Below are 17,447 nucleotides of genomic sequence, written 5' to 3' on the forward strand. Positions count from 1 at the left end.
TTGTTGGAGGAGGAGGAAGACATGATGCCTAGCTCAACAGATCTGACTGAAAACAGGAAGAAACGAAAATAGAAGATTTCTCCATGATATGTTGGTCAATAGGTTCGGGGGGTATATAAAGATTTTTCTATCTTGGGAAACAAGCAAACAAAAGAAAAATGGAGTCCGGATGGTACCCCTGGTGGGCACAACCCACCTGGGCGTGCCTGGCCAGGCGCGCCCTGGTGTCTTGTGCCCACCAGGGTCACCTTCCCAGTAGTTTCTTATTTTTCCTATTTTTTTTATATTCCAAAACGGACAAAAAATATTTTTGCAGATTTTTCGGAGTCCGTTTACTTACCGTATCACGTACATCTTCTTTTTCACGATTCTGGAGTGTTGCGGAAGGTTTCTTTTATGTCTTCTTCCGGTGTCATAGTTTGGATAATATTGCTTTCAACATTAATGGGCGTACTTGAGATATAATGTTTTATTCGTTGCCCATTAACAACCCTCGGGTTAGTACCTTCGGCATTATTTATTTTGATAGCTCTGGATCGATAAACCTCCTCGATAACATAGGGTCCTTCCCATTTGGAAAGGAGTTTTCTTGCAAAGAATCTAAAACGAGAGTTGTACAAAAGAACATATTCTTAAACTAAAAACTCAGGCTTTTGGATTCTTTTATCATGCCATCCTTTAACCTTTTCTTTAAATAACTTGGCATTTTCATAAGCTTGGGTTCTCCATTCATCTAATGAGCTCATGTCAAATAACCTCTTCTCACCAGCAAGTTTGAAATTTTAGTTGAGTTCTTTAGTTTCCCATTAAGCTTTATGTTCTAACTCAAGAGGTAAATGACAAGCTTTTCCATAAACCATCTTATAAGGAGACATACCCATAGGATTTTTATATGCTATTCTAGAAGACCAAAGTGCATCATCGAATTTCTTAGACCAATTCTTCCGGGACCTATTGACAGTCTTTTGCAAAATTAATTTTATTTCTCTATTGCTAAGTTCGACTTGACAACTAGACTGGGGATGATATGGTGATGCAATTCCATGGTTAACATCATACTTGGCAAGCATTTTACGGAAAGCACCATGAATAATGTGTGAACCAGCATCAGTCATTAAATATCTAGGGACTCCAAACCATGGGAAAATAACTTCCTTAAGCATTATAATAGAGGTGTTGTGATCAGCACTACTAGTTGGAATAGCTTCTACCCACTTAGTAACATAATCAACAGCAACCAAAATATGAGTATACCCATTAGAGGAAGGAAAAGTTCCCATGTAATCAAATCCCAAAATGTCAAATGGTTCAACAGCAAGTGAATAATTCATAGGCATTTCTTGACATTTACTGATATTGCCTATTCTTTGACATTCATCACAAGATAAGACGAACTTACGAGCATCCTTGAAAAGAGTAGGCAAATAAAACCAATATTGCAATACCTTGTGAGCAGTTCTGTCTCCCGCATGATGTCCTCCATAACCTTCGGAGTGACATTTCCGTAGTTTTGTCCCTGTTCATGCTCAGGTACACAACATCTAATAATACCATCTACTCCTTCTTTCTAAGATGTGGGTCATCCCAGAAGTAATGTCTTAAATCATAGAAGAATTTTTTTCTTTTGTTGGTACGTAAAGCTAGGTGGCAAATATTTAGCAACAATGTAATTAGCATAGTCAGCATACCAAGGGGTGTTATGAGAAACATTTATGGCAGCACTGCTCCTTAGGAAAACTATCATCAATAGGTAGTAGGTCATCAAGGACATTCTCCAACCTAGACAAGTTATCAGCTACGGGGTTTTTTGCTCCTTTTTTATCGGTGATATGCAAATCAAATTCTTGTAGCAAGAGAACCCATCGAATAAGCCTAGGTTTAGCATCTTTCTTTTCTATAAGATATTTTATAGCAGCATGATCGGTGTGGACAATAACTTTAGAGTCAACAATTAAGATCTAAATTTATCACAAGCAAACACCACTGCTAGAAATTCTTTTTTAGTAGTAGCATAATTTCGTTGAGCACTATCTAGAGTTTTACTAGCATAATGAATAACATTTAGTTTCTTATCAACTCTTTGTCCTACAATAGTACCAATAGCATAATCACTAGCATCACACAGAATTTCAAAAGGTAAGTTCCAATCAGGTGGTTGAACAATAGGTGCAGAAATTAAGGCTTTCTTGAGTGTTTCGAAGGCTTCTAAACAATCATCATCAAAAAAAAGGAATATCTTTTTGCAAAAGATTTGTAAGAGGCCTAGAAATTTTAGAAAAGTCTTTGATAAATCCCCTATAGAAACTAGCATGACCAAGGAAACTACGAATACCTTTGATATCTTTAGGACATGGAATTTCTCAATTGCATCAACCTTAGCTTTTTCCACCTCAATACCTCTTTCAGAAATTTTATGGCCCAAAACAATAAATTCATTAACCATGGAGTGGCACTTCTCCCAATTCAAGAAAAGATTTGTTTGCTCACATCTCTGCAAAACTCGATCAAGATTGCTTAAACAATCATCAAAAGACTTCCCATAAACAGAAAAAGTCATCCATGAAAACCTCAACAATCTTTTCACAAAAGTCAGAGAATATATCAGTCATACATCTTTGAAAGGTAGCAGATGCATTACATAAACCAAAAGGCATACGTCTATAAGCATAAGTTCCAAAAGGACAAGTAAAAGTGGTATTTTCTTGATTAGGTTGAGAAACAAGTATTTATGAAAAACCAGAATATCCATCAAGGAAGCAAAAGTGTGTGTGCTTAGATAATCTTTCTAGCATTTGATCAATAATAGGAAGAGGGCAATGATCTTTTCTAGTTGCTTTGTTTAATTTTCTAAATTCGATTACCATTCTATAGCTTGTAACAATTCTTTGTGGATAAGTTCATTCTTATCATTAGGAATGACAGTAATACCTCCCTTCTTAGGGACGTAGAATGAACAGGACTTACCCATCTACTATCAGCTATAGGATAGATTATACCTGCTTCCAGAAGTTTTAATATGTCCCTTCTTACCACTTCTTTCATCTTCGGATTTAACTGACGTTGGTGATCAACAACGGGTTTAGCATCAGGTTCCATATTAATCTTGTGCTGACATAGAGTGGGACTAATGCCCTTATGATCATCAAGAGTATATCCAATAGCGGCTCGGTGCTTCCTTAGAACTTTCAATAATCTTTCTTCTTCATGTTTTGAAAGGTTAGCACTAATAATAACAGGATATATCTTCTTCTCATCAAGATAAACATATTTCAAAGTGTTTGGCAATTGTTTTAATTCAAACACAGGATCACCTTTAGGTGGAGGTGGACCTCCTAGAGTTTCAATAGGCACATTGTGTTTAAGCAGAGGACGTTGTTCAAACAAAATCTTATCTATTTCATTTCTTTCATGCATATGTAAATCATTCTCACGGTCTAGCAGATATTGTTCTAAAGGATCAGTAGGAGGTACGACAATAGAAGCAAGACCAATTATTTCATCCTCATCAGGCAATTCTTTTTTATGAGATTTTCTACTAAACTTGGAAAAATTAAAATCACGAGACTCATCACCAAAGCTAACACCGACAGTTTGTTTGTCACAATCTATTTTAGCATTAATGGTGTTCAAGAAAGGTCTACCAAAGATAATGGGATAAAATTCATCTTGTGGGGAACCAATAACAAGAAAATTGATGTCTACTACGCAACTTTATTCTTGTAAACTCGTGTTGCGCCTCCAAGCGCAGAGTTTTGTAGGACAGTAGCAATTTTCCCTCAAGTGCATGACCTAAGGTTTATCAATCTGTGGGAGGTGTAGGATGAAGATGGTCTCTCTCAAACGACCCTACAACCAAATACAAGAGATCTCTTGTGTCCCCAACACACCCAATACAATGGAAAATTGTATAGGTGCACTAGTTCGGTGAAGAGATGGTGATAAAAGTGTAATATTGATGGTAGAAATATATTTTTATAATCTGAATAAATAAAAACAGAAAGGTAGCAATTAGTAAACGGGCACAAAAACTGTATTGCAATGCTTAAAAACAAGGCCTAGGGTCCGTACTTTCACTAGTCCAATCTCTCAACAGTGCTAACATAGTTGGATCATATGATTATCCCTCAAAGTGTAATAAAGAATCACTCCCGAGTTCCTATTAGCGGGGAACAAAAGATAGGAATTGTTTGTAGGGTACGAACCCAACTCAAAGCTATTCTTTGCGATCAATCTATCCTAGAGTTCGTACTAGAGTAACGCAAGCTATTCTTTCCAATCGATCTAATCAAGAGTTCGTACTAAGATAACACCAAAGCAAGTTCATATTCATAATACTCGGTCCACACAAAGAACTACAAGGAGACCCCAAAGTTTCTACCGGAGAAAAACGTGCATCATCCCCTATGCATGGATTACCCCAATATCACCGCGGGAATCCGCGAGTTGAATGCCAAGACACATATCAAGTGAATCAATATGATACCCCAATTGTCACCTCAAGTATTCATACAGCAAGATATATACCATGTGTTCTCATCTCTGAATATTCAATCCGACAAGACAAAACTTCAAAGGGTGAAGATTCAATTCATCATAACAAGAGTATAGAGGGTAGAAACATCATATGATCCGACTATATTAACATAGGCCATGATAGAGATCATGAGAGAGAGACATTTATGACATAGCTACTGGTACAAACCCTCAGCCCCGAGGGTGGACTACTCCCTACTCATCGTGGTGGCCGTCAGGATGATGAAGATGGCCACCGGAGATGATTCCCCCCTCCGGCCGGGTGCCGGAACAGGCTCCCGATTGGTTTTCGGTGGCTACAGAGCCTTGCGGCGGCGGAACTTCTAATCTAGGTTAACCCCGATGGGTTTCGGAATATTTGGGAATTTATAGTGCAAAGAGGGGGTGCGGGAGGCCACCGAGGTGGGCATAACCCACCTGGGCATGCCAGGGGGGCCTGGCACGCCCTGGTGGGTTGTGCCCCCCTCGGGGCACCCCTAGGTGCTGCTCTGGCCCATTCGGTTCCTTTTGGTCCATAAAAAATCCCCGTGGAGTTTCGTTGCGTTTGGACTCGGTTTGGTATTGATTTCCTGCGATGTAAAAAACAATCCAAAAAACAGCAACTGGCACTGGGCACTGTGTCAATAGGTTAGTCCCAAAAAATGATATAAATTTGCTATAAAATGATTGTAAAACATTCAAGAATGATAAAATAACAGCATGAATACTTCATAAATTATAGATACGTTGGAGACGTATCAGCATCCCCAAGCTTAATTCCTACTCGTCCTCGAGTAGGTAAATGGTAAAAGAAATAATTTATGAAGTGTGAATGCTAGCAAAGTGCACAAGTTTGATCAATGAAAATTTAAATCACTTTTCCTAGCATCATAACAGCAATTCTTTCTTATAAAACTTCTCATGTTATAGTAGCAACCAGTTTACATGTTAAGGTTCAAACAATGAACTCTCTTGAATCTCAACAACCTATGTTCTTAGTCACCAAGCAATTGCAATTCAACTTATTCAACAGAGTTTAAGTAAGAGCTCCACATACTCAACCATCATATAGTCTTCTATGATTGCTAACACTCACCGCATACACATGAGAAAAACGTTTCAATCGGACACGTAGAAAGATAGGGGCTTATTGTTTTGCCTCCCAACGTATTCACCTCAAGGGTGAGGTCAACAATAATAACTCATGCTACCCATATTCAACTGGAAATATGTGCCTAGATCTTTCCTCACCACATGATGCTTGCCAAAAGAGAAAAATTAAAAGAAATAGAGAGAATAACTTTGACTCTCTGCATAAAAATAAATACATAAAAGTACATAGGACCTTCTCAGAGGGAAGTAGGGATTTTTAGAGGTGCCAGAGCTCAAAGCAAAAATTGAGAGATAAAAATATTTTGAGAGGCATACTTTTCCCACCAACAAAAACGACTTAGAGCTTCCAACACTTTCCATGCTAGATATATCATAGGCGGTTCCCAAATAGATAATAAAGTTTATTCCTTTTTCCACCATACTTTCGCTTTCCATGGCTAGCCGTATCCACGGGTGCCCTCCATGCCAACACTTTCCAAGGAATTTATTATTTGACAACATAAAGTAAATTTATTTTTCATTTCACGACTGGGCATCCCTAATACCTTTGCCTTACTCTCGTGCAATGACAAGTGAATAAACACTAATCGTGAGAAGAACACATCTAGCATGGGAAATATTGGCCACCCCTCACCGCCTCGCGAGCGGTACGAGCTCACAAAAGAGAAATTTATTTTTGAAAATTAGAGATGGCACATACAAATTTGCTTAGAACGGCACGGAAATACTGCATATAGGTAGGTATGGTGGACTCTTGAAAATAAGATTTGGGTTTAAGGGTTTTTGGATGCACGAGTAGTATCTCTACTAGGTGCGGAATTTTTTGGCTAGCAAAGATGGGGAGCAAGCACCACATGTTGAAGGATCTATGACAATATAGCTTCTATGTGAATATGAACAAACATAAATCATTACGTTGTCTTCCTTGTCCAACGTCAACAATTTTGGCATATAATATTTTGATGGGGGCTTACAATCACAAAAGATTTCTAGGATAGTGTATTTGCATGTGAAAGTTCTCTTCCTTATACTAATTATTCGTGAATTGCTTGTATGACCAATATTGTGATTGTCAGGCCTCAAAGGTTTCACTTTCTAAACCCAATGTGAAGCTACCACTAGGCATGATATGATTTCAACTTCATGACATTCAATTTATTCAACAATTTGCTCAAAGGATATAAGTGAAGCACAAGAGCAAATGACAAACTACTCCAAAAAGATAAAAGTGAAGATCAAAAAAGTAGTTAAGTAAATGGGTAGCTAATTGAGGACTCTCTCTTATTTAAAACTTTCAGATCTAAGTATTTTATTAAAAAAGTAAGCAAAACAAAATAAAATGACATTCTAAGAATGGCACACACCATATGAAGAAGCAAAAACTTAGGCTCAACCGATACTAACCGATAATTGTTGAAGAAGAAAGGTGGGACGCCTACCGGGGCATCCCCAAGCTTAGATGCTTGATACTTCTTGAAATATTATCTTGGGGTGCCTTGGGCATCCCCAATCTTGAGCTTTTGTGTCTCCATAATTCCTCACATATCACGGTTTTCCTAAATCTTAAAAACTTCATCCACACAAAACTCAACAAGAACTCGTGAGATAAGTTAGTATAAACCAATGCAAAAACCTTATCATACTCTACTGTAGCAAATCACCAAAATTATTATTAAACATTGCATACTAAATGCCTCTGCATATTTAATACACTACAAAAAAATACACTTCCGTGATAATATGTGTTTGTCACAGTAGGTCGCGTTTTCTGTCATGCATGTACATCCATGGCGATTTTATGATAGAATCAAGATAGTCATACCTGTGCTATCGTAGAAGTGTTCCATGACATTACCAAAATTATCATCATGGAAGTGTCCACTTCCATGACGATAAATCGCGCGTCATAGAAGTGCTTTTGTCAAGGGTGACCGACACGTGGCATCCACCGTAACGGAACGCCGTTGAGCTATCGGGTCCGGTTTTGGATCCGATAACCCGTTAACAGCCCCGACCAATGGGGATTTCCACGTGTAAAATCATCATTGGCTGGAGGAAACACGTGTCGGCTCACCGTTGGGACAGATGTCATCCACTCATTGGACCCAAAGCGCCTATGATACGTCGACATGTGGCACGGCCCAACAGAGGCCCATTCCTGTGAAAAGGCTGGCCCATTTGAATTGGTCAAATGGTGGCGGGCCGGCCCACGGCAAGCCTGTTAACGGCATGTTCGCATATAGCCCATTTACAACCCGCTAACCCAGGGCCTGTTTACGGCCTATCCGAATTAGGCCCAGTAGCGTCATCTGGGCCATCCAATATAATTCCAGCCCGTTATAACTTCCGGCCCATGTATGGCCCATGACGCCTTCCGGCCCATATGAGGCCCTTAGTAACTCTCGGCCCATTAACGGCCCGTGGTAAAACTGGCCCGTAATGAACAGTGTATCACTTTATACCCATTAACGGCATGTAGTGAAACTGGCCCGTAATGAACAGTGTATCACTTTATACCCATTAATGGCCCATTATTCCGTTGGGCTGTTTCCAGCCCATGTTATGTTTCGGCCTTCTCAGGGCCCATTTATTCTTGGGCTCATTTCCAGCATTCGTTTACTTACGGCCCGTTGCTGTCATTTTCTGCTTTTGGGCCAAATTCAGCCCGTGGTTACAGTCGGCCCGTTTGTGGCCCAGTAATACGTTGGGCCATTTTCATAGCGTCACCAAATACGGCCGATTAACGATGGCCCGTTATGGTTGGCCCATGAACGGACGATTTCAACTCTAGCCCATTTATGGCCATAATGTGGTCTGTTATTGGCCCATGTTCAGCCAACCGATCATATGGCCCATAGAAGGCCCACTGATGATACGGCCCGTAGAAGGCCCATTGTGTCTACGGCCCGTATAAGGCCCATTGTTTCTATGCCCCATAGAAGGCCCATTGTTTCTACGACCCATACGAGGCCCATGTTAACTACAGTAAATATGTAGCCCATGGTTATTGTGGCCTAGTTTTAAAATATAGGTTATTGCGGCCACTAGCAAACCACGGAAAAAGAACTGCACTGACTACAAGAAAACAAATAAACAAGACAATAAGGAAATAAATTAGCAAGCAACTTATGCTAGGCTATCACGGCTATTACACATATTACATCCACTGGGCATCAAAGTTCGCCACCAATGCAAATATAGGGAACAAAGAAGCATATAAACGCCGCAGCAAAACAAGTCCAGAACTGAAAACACTTCAGAAGAGCTTAAGAAACAATATCCTGGGTACCCAGAATGCTGGCAAGATGCTTAGCAAGCTTATTAACTTTCTCTTGTTTGGCGCTTAAATCCTCCAGCACTTGCTGTTGCACCAGAAAGTATGCATCTGAATTCTGCAGGGACTTCCTCAGTCCTTTGGCTTCCTGTCGCATAACATCTTATCAATGTCTTTCAACTTGAAGTTGAGACTCAAGAAGCTGAACTGATTCAGGCAGCGAGTTCTAAGAGCTGGTGCCAGCAGTAGTAGCCAGTAACTTGAACACTACATCAAGACAGGACTTTGGGGTTGTCTCAGTGTCTTCAATATACTTTTTATCAGCTTTCTTGGAGACCAACAGGGATGTCTCACTATCTTGAACTTTATCTGCACTACTTCCTTTACCATTGCATAACGGGGTACTCTTCTCCAATATTTTTTCCGCGTTCTAAAAGAGAAACAAACAAACACATCACAGGTTTACAATGTAGTATATGAAACTCATTTTGGTAAACCAGTTCAGTAGTAAGGTGAACAGGATAACAGCATGAAACAAATATATATCTATGTAGTATGGTCACTGTATGGTCTATATCGTTCTAGTTTATGTTGCCAAATCAAGATAGATACAGTTCAAATCATATCTATTTAAGACAAAGCAACATAGACAGAATATAAGTGTGGGAAACTACACAGCAATAGCAACACTTGTAATGTGCATGGCATGAGAACATAACTGCTTATTCAATTGAAACTGAAATCAACATAGAGCAAGTTACAACAGCAAACACATTAAGGAAACAGGTTTAAAACATACCTGTTGTGCCATTGGAGTTTCAATTGCATCCTTCAAATTTGAAATTAGTTGGTATGAGTAAATACAGTGATGCAAGAGCAAAGTAGTATGAACCATAGCTACGGAACATGACCTGAGAACAATTCTTCTTCTGCTTTAAGCGTTGACTTGGGGTTCTGAGTGGTGGTCCTCGTGCTTTGGGCACTGCAGTTGCCTTACTAACTACTCGTGTTTGGGTGCTTTGTGGTGGAGACGGTGCTGTGTCAACGGGAACTGCGTTACTATCTGCTGGGGTTGGGGTTATAAGGGGTGTAGCTGGTTCTCTGTCCAACTGGGTAGGGGTACAATCTGCGTGAGTCTGGGTTATGTGTGGTGGGGCAGGTTCTTGGGCAAGTAAAACCGTGGTTCTATCTCCATCGACAGGTAGCACGATCTTTTCTGAAGACCGTGTTTTTACTCCCACAGATACTGCCATCACCCCCTCCAATTGAAATGGCTGATAAACAAGTAAAGTAATTGAATGTACTGACATTGTAAGATAGACAGGTGCAATGGATAGTAGGGAATAAAACAGGGCATGAAATATTTCACATTTATGTTGTCTAACCAAACAGAATAGCAGGACATAATTTCACATATATGATGGCTAATTAAACGGGATAGCATGACACAATTTCACATGTATTATGGCTAACTAAACAGGATAGAATGACATACTTCATAATATGATGACCATGTAAACAGGATGATATGATATAACTATACGATGTGTCTATTAAAGTGGTTGGCATGCCATAAATCACAAACATGCCGTTGATGGAAACATGATGGCATGATATAATTCATGGATATAATGACATAATTCAAAATATGATGACTATGTAAATAGGATGAGATGATATAACTATATTGTGTCTTTAGAAAATGGGTTGGCATGCCATAATTCAGATACATGATGTCTATGTAAACATCATGGCATGATATAATTCAAATATATGATTTATATACTAAGGAAGTGAGCATAGGGCAATCGCATATATGATGTGTCAACTAAGGAGATGGCATTCAATATCGTGTATATGATGTAAAAACTAAGCATTGCAATACAACATATGCATGATATGAGTAATATAACCCTGCCAAGTTTGAGCATACACCTCAGGGGGATAATAGGACTGGTCATCTGCCTCTAAATCCTCCTCTGAAGAGCTATCTGTAACCAGCAAGATATCTGCTTCAGCGGGTAGCATTGTCTGCTCTGAAGACCTTGTTTTCACTCCAGATTTCTCCATCACCAATTCAAATGGCTGGTGCACAGGAAGAGCAGTTGAATATACAAACATTATCGACAAAAGCAATGAGAAATACGAAAAAAGGATGGCATGATATAATTCACATATATGACGCTTGGCTAAACAGCATGGCATTGCATAATTCACATATATAATTCCTTGCAACAAGATAGCATTGCATAATTCACATATATAATGTCTTGCAATAAGATGGCATTGCATAATTCACATATATGATAATTAGACACTAAACAGGTGGCATTCACACAAAGCATGTCTGAACTAAGAAAATAACATAGCAATGCAAGATACCATACGCATGATATGAGCAACATAACCCTGCCAAGTTAGAGCATGCACCTCAGGGGGGAAATAGGACTGGTCATCTGTCTCTGAATCCTCCTCTGAGGAGCTATCTATAACCAGCAAGACATGCGCTTCGTCAGATAGCATTGTCTGCTCTGAAGACCTTGTTTCCACTCCAGATTTTTCCATGACCGTGCCGAATGGCTGATGCACAGGAAGAGTAATTGAATGTACTAAAATTGTTGACAAATTTAACATGTAACAGGAAATGATTTCATGATATAATTCACATATAAGATGACTGGCTAACCAGGGTGGCATTGCAAAATTCACATATATGATGCCATGCCTGGCTAAACAAGATGGCATTGCATTATTCACATATACGATAAAGAAACTAAACAGATGGCATTGACACAAAGCATGTCTAAACTAAGAAGATGACATCTTTGATGTATACAGTAAGCAATGTAAGGCACCATATGCATGATATTACCAACATCAGCATGCCAAGTTAGAGCGAAGACCTCATGGGGTAAATAGGAGTGGTCTTCTGCTTCTGAATCACCCTCAGAACAGTTATCTTCCTCTTGAATATGATCCGAAATGGGTGGAGGGGGGTCTGCGCCCACCATGGAGCGACGTTTGCATGAAATTTTGTTGCCACACAAGGCTCGTCTCTTTTGCTCTACATGTTCAGTTCCATTGTGTACAATAATTGACATGCATAGGAATAAAACATAGTGAGATTATGTAAGGAGTGCATGCACAAATCCAGAGTGACGGTAGCAAACTGTGGATAGACCCAAAACCAGTATTAGCAGGCAGATAATAGCTTTAGTTAAAAAATACAGATAATGGCTCCTTTAATATTTGTTTGCACCCAACATGAAACTCATAGTAGACACCCGAGATTAACCAGATAGTAGACAGATAGTACTGATTGCTGCCCCAATATGTACCCCACAACCATTTAAAAACTCAAGTTTCAGCATAAGTTTGGACCTGACTCGGAGTCTAATAGGTGAACACGACGATAAAGTAGCATGTCATCATATTAAGCGATGCATAACATAAGCAGACACAGAAGAGTGCGGCCTCTCTTGCGGACCCGTGTAGTCCTCAAGGTCATCTGCTCAGTTGATGATGGTAATGCAGTTGTCGTGGCTGCCGGTGGCGGGGAAGACGATCTGAGGCGGCGAAAGACAGTCTAGAGAGCGGATCCCTGCTATGGTGAACCCTTCCGTTGTTGGAGCAGCTGAGCTGGGGTGGAACACAGCACCGCAGGAGCAGGACAAACCACACAAGGTTTTCTTCGACACATATTTGTAACAGAAGTAATTGTGTAAGGGCTTGTTTGAATTTGAGGATTCTAACAATGCAGGGATAGGAAATAGACATGAATAGGATAGGAATGCACGTGCAAAACATAGAATTTAAAAACATAGGATTTCTGCCAATCTGGGTGTTTGGTTCACAAGAATTGGAAGATCACAGGATGCAAAGAAGCATGGTGAGATTAATTCAAACCACAAGAAAATGTACAGTTATAATGCTATTATGCTACTATCTCCTAGTCTTGTGCTTCATGAATAGGAATTTGAAAAGGAGGACATGTGGAAATTAAAATTCCTACGGTTTTTCTTTCAAGGAGACACTAAAGGAAAAAATCCTACAGTTTTCCTTTGGTCCATTCCTTTGCACCAAATTCATGAAAAGTGGTACCATACAAAACTTTCCAATTCCTATGTTTTTCATTCACTTTTCCTTTCAAGCACTGGCGATTCTAGTATGCAGGCTTGAGCAAGGAAAAGCGTACACTAAAAAAATGTTTTTGTGCTACTTCTATTACTTTGGACCCAGGCCACTGCCCTACTAGCTCAACTCCCAGGGCCATCGACAAATGCACAACTCAAACGCGCAGAGATAAATAATGATGGCGTTCAAGAGAGTCCATCACGGATAGCTAAGTTGCCTGGTACCTCACTGCTTGTCATATAGTAGGATAAAATAATCGTATTTCCCGTTACTCCATGTGCTCAGTGGACAATATATATAACATGTAGAGTAAAAAAGAGATGCAACAAGTGTACCACCTGTTTGGCGAAGCCATGTCGGTCTCAGCGTGATTGGGTTGGCCGGTGAGGATGCTCCAGCTGAGATGGCTGTCGGAGGAGGGGAAGAAAATCTTAGGCGTCTGGAGATGGAGCCCAAGGTACTGCTCCGCTGTGATGGAGGGTTTCATCGTTGGAGCAGCTCCGCTGAGTTGTACGACGCCGAGGCTGAAGCAGGACAAGAGAGACAACGTCAACCTGAGTGGAATTCTAATAGCATCTCCAATAGATGACGTCAAATACATAACCACAAAGTGCTAGATGTAAAATAGATCAGCCGCTCATCTCTAAACTTAACTGTCGAAACTGAATTTAACTGTCGAAACTGAACTTAACTGTCGAAACTGAATTTAACTGTCGAAACTGAACTTAACTGTCAAAACTGAATTTTGCTGTCGAAACTGAATTTTACTGTCGAAACTGAACGCACTAGAGGTGAGGCTACACGTTAGTCGACTGACTTTTTCATCTCCGGTCAGTCGATTTTGCAGCCGTTGGATACAAAATCAAGTGCCTGCAGTTCATCTTCAACCTCCACCCCTTGAGCCGCCAGCCACCATCAGCCAAATAGCCGCCCCCCGCTGCCCGCGGCCGACGGTGCCCCAACCCGCCCGCCTCGAAAACACTCCCCACCGCCGGTCCTCCGCCGCCCCAGCGACCACCGCCCCCACCCTGAACCCTAAGATATATAGTGGGGTACCTCTCCGGCGAGCCCCCCTCCCCGCTGCGGCTGGTTCTTCCTTAACTCCGGCGAGCCCCCCCCCCCACCCCCTGAAAATCGACTGACCCAAAAGTCGATTCAGTCAACTGAAGTGTAGCTAAATCGGAGTAGCATCGCAAGCAAGAGCGAGAGCAGTAGCAAGAGCAAGAGCAAGAGCAGACCAGGCAGGGGACCGAGAGCAAGAGTAGAGCAGCAGCGCAAGTGAGAGCTAAAGCAGCATCAACTCCTACTGATGTGGACGTCGCCACCGAGGGAGCGACGCCGTGGAGGAAGTGGCCGGCGATGCCGCCGTGGATGGAGCCGCGCCGTGTCGGCTCGGGACCAAGCACCGGCAGCACCGTGAGATCGAATCAAGAAGAAAATGCGGCAATTAGTGTACAACCTCTTTGGTGGCGCCAATTAGGCCGTAGGTTCATCCGAGGAAACGGTGATGATGCTGCTCTTCCAGTGGTGCAGGTGAAGACGACGGAGTGGGAATGGAGGTGGCGCAAAAGACGAGGGGAACGTCGGGGCAGCTCCTTGGAGGTGGAGGACGGGGTGGCTGAACCGGCGGGACGACCAGATCGACGACGGATCCTCATCCGGTACGGTGGATGAGGGACGTCGAGGTGTTTCTGTGGACGACGTCGTCAGGGAAGAGGCTCCGGCTGGGTGGTGGACGGAGGAGGGTGTGGGGCTTCGCAGGTTTTCGCGGCCTCGGTGTACGAATTGGTCGGCGGATGGGATGGGAGTGGGAACCATGGCTTAGGGACGCGCTTGTCCGAAATGTGGGGTGAGTTATGAAAGTACCCCCACCGATTTGAAGTGGTTCTTTCGGTTCAGGGGTATCACGGGTATTTCGCGTGTCGGGATTTCACAGGAGGTGGGAGTTTTCGTGCGCGTTGTAATTTTGGAATAGCAAGGCGCGGGTTGAGATGGAGGGAGTTCTCGGAGCACAACGAGACAAAGATTTATCTTAAATATTTTGGGGTAACAAGGCGCGGGTTGAAGAGGTAGGAGTTTCGCAGCACGATAGACAGAGACGCTAGCTTGAAATTTCGGTACAACAAGGCGCAGCTTGAAATTTCGGGAGAACAAGCTTAACGTGTACCCAAAAAAGACAATTTAGACTAGTATGATATACTACGTACAATGTGTTTAACACGCACAACACACACACAGACACCATTTAGACTAGTAAGGTATACGTGCATTGCACGCATGAGATTTGGCAACCAAATTATGAATAAATACCACATTATAGCATGTAAGCTTTGAGTCATATATGCATGATGTAGATGTTCGTTTAATTCGTATAGTTCATTCCATTCAAAATCATCTAGTTTTTATAAGAAAGCTAATCTATTTTAAGATTCATGGAGTTGTGCGTTGTAAGGCATAAAGTAAAAACAAATCATGTAGAAAAACATTTGGGCAATTCTGATACGGAAGATTCTAGAACAAAGAAGAAGTGCTTGTGTTTTGAGGTTTGTGCATTATGCTTAAGCTCAACCATAGAGTCTTCTAGATTGTACATGTGGCAAAATCTGGTGGAATCTAGATGGTATCCAATGGCCAGTAGTGCTCAAATTTGCCAGCTCTGCACCATCGGATTGGCCTCATCCAACGACCATCTTTCAAAGTTAAAGTTATCCGCACACTATATAAAAAATATAAAATATAATATATAGGGGTATAGATATAGATATGTGATGCGAAAGCCACCCATCGTCTCCAATTAGAATAGTGTGTCCATGCACGGATGCAATGTGGCCAAACGATGCCTGCCATCGGTATCTCAAATTCAAACCAGTCTGACCTTGTTCAATGTGTATACATTACAACATGCTCGTTTCCAAACCACACTGCGCAGATCTCCGTTATATTCATGCATGCATGGGTTTCAAACATCATGATCTCTTATTCAAATATTTGAATTCAACTTTACATTGATTATGACCTCACCTAGTCTTTTACACCCACACATTGGTCTTCTCTTTATAATTGTACCACTAACTTTCTCTCGTGCATGCATGCACACACACTACCAGTCGGCATTATCCATCGCACACATGCAATCTTTTTCTTCAGGTCGGTCTCCCATGAAGGCACACACACATCCCCCTCTCCATCATATCGGGCATTCTTTATCTCTCATGTGCATGCACAACGATCAATGTTCCTCTATGTGTGTGTGTACATAGCTAGGTGTTTCATAGTTTTCCACATAAACCGATCAATCTATATATCTAGTGAGGTCTCACCCTCTTTCCCACGTCCACATCGATCAATCTATACCTCTCTATATAGGATTACATATATAGCTAATACACCCACATTAATTATATATCCAACGCCCCCCTCTCATCATCCATGCCTTCCGCTTCATCTCTCAGACGCGCGCACAATGGCGAAGACAGGGGGCAGCAAGGGCCCTGCCCCCCCCCCCCAACATCACTATATATCGAGGCTAATATGAATGTGATCATTAGACAATTGCTGGTAAAATGGTTTAAGTTGATGAATTGGCCCTCCTCGTAAAGGATTAGCAATGCTTGCCCCCCTAGCTCATGGGACATTTTCATGGCTCCGCCAGTGCGCGCAACGGCGCACGTTCTCACCCCCTCTCTCTAAATATCGATCTCGTAGTTGTGCACTCCTTCATAGTCTCCCTCCACTCGGCCCCTCGCACCATCTTCTAGCCCCGCACTGGATTTTGCCACATGTACAATCTAGCAGACTCCATGGTTGAACTTAAGCATAATGCACAAATCTCAAAACAACAGTAGTTCTCCTTTGTTCTAGAATCTTCCGTATCATAACTAGCCAAATTTTCTTTCAAGTTGAATTGCCATTATTTGTTTTTACTTTATGCTTTAGAACGCACAATTCCATGAATCATAAAATAGATTAAGGTCTTCTTTGATTCAAAGGATTCTCAAAGGAATTTTGGAGGATTCTAATCCTTAGGAATTTTTCCTATGTTGGATGTTTGATTCGTAGGATTATAAACCATAGGAATTTTTCCAGATGATTCATTTGGACTAGATTTCATAGGAAACATCCCATCTACTCAAACCTCTTTGAAAGAATTCTGCGTTTTTTCTATGCACAATCAAACACTCGTACAATCCTGTAGGATTCAAGACGACATTCCACTCTAATCCCATGTTTCCTATTCCCGCGTTTTGGAAATCCTACGAATCAAAGAGGCCCTAGGTTTTTTATAAAAACTAATTGATTTTGAATGAGATGAACTATAAGAATTAAACGAAGGTCTACATCAGGCATATATGACTCAGAGCTTACATGCTATAGTGTGGTATTTATTCATAATTTGGTTGCAAAATCTGACGCG

This window comes from Triticum aestivum, chromosome 3D (genome assembly GCF_018294505.1).
Source record: "Triticum aestivum cultivar Chinese Spring chromosome 3D, IWGSC CS RefSeq v2.1, whole genome shotgun sequence".
Lineage (NCBI taxonomy): Eukaryota > Viridiplantae > Streptophyta > Magnoliopsida > Poales > Poaceae > Triticum > Triticum aestivum.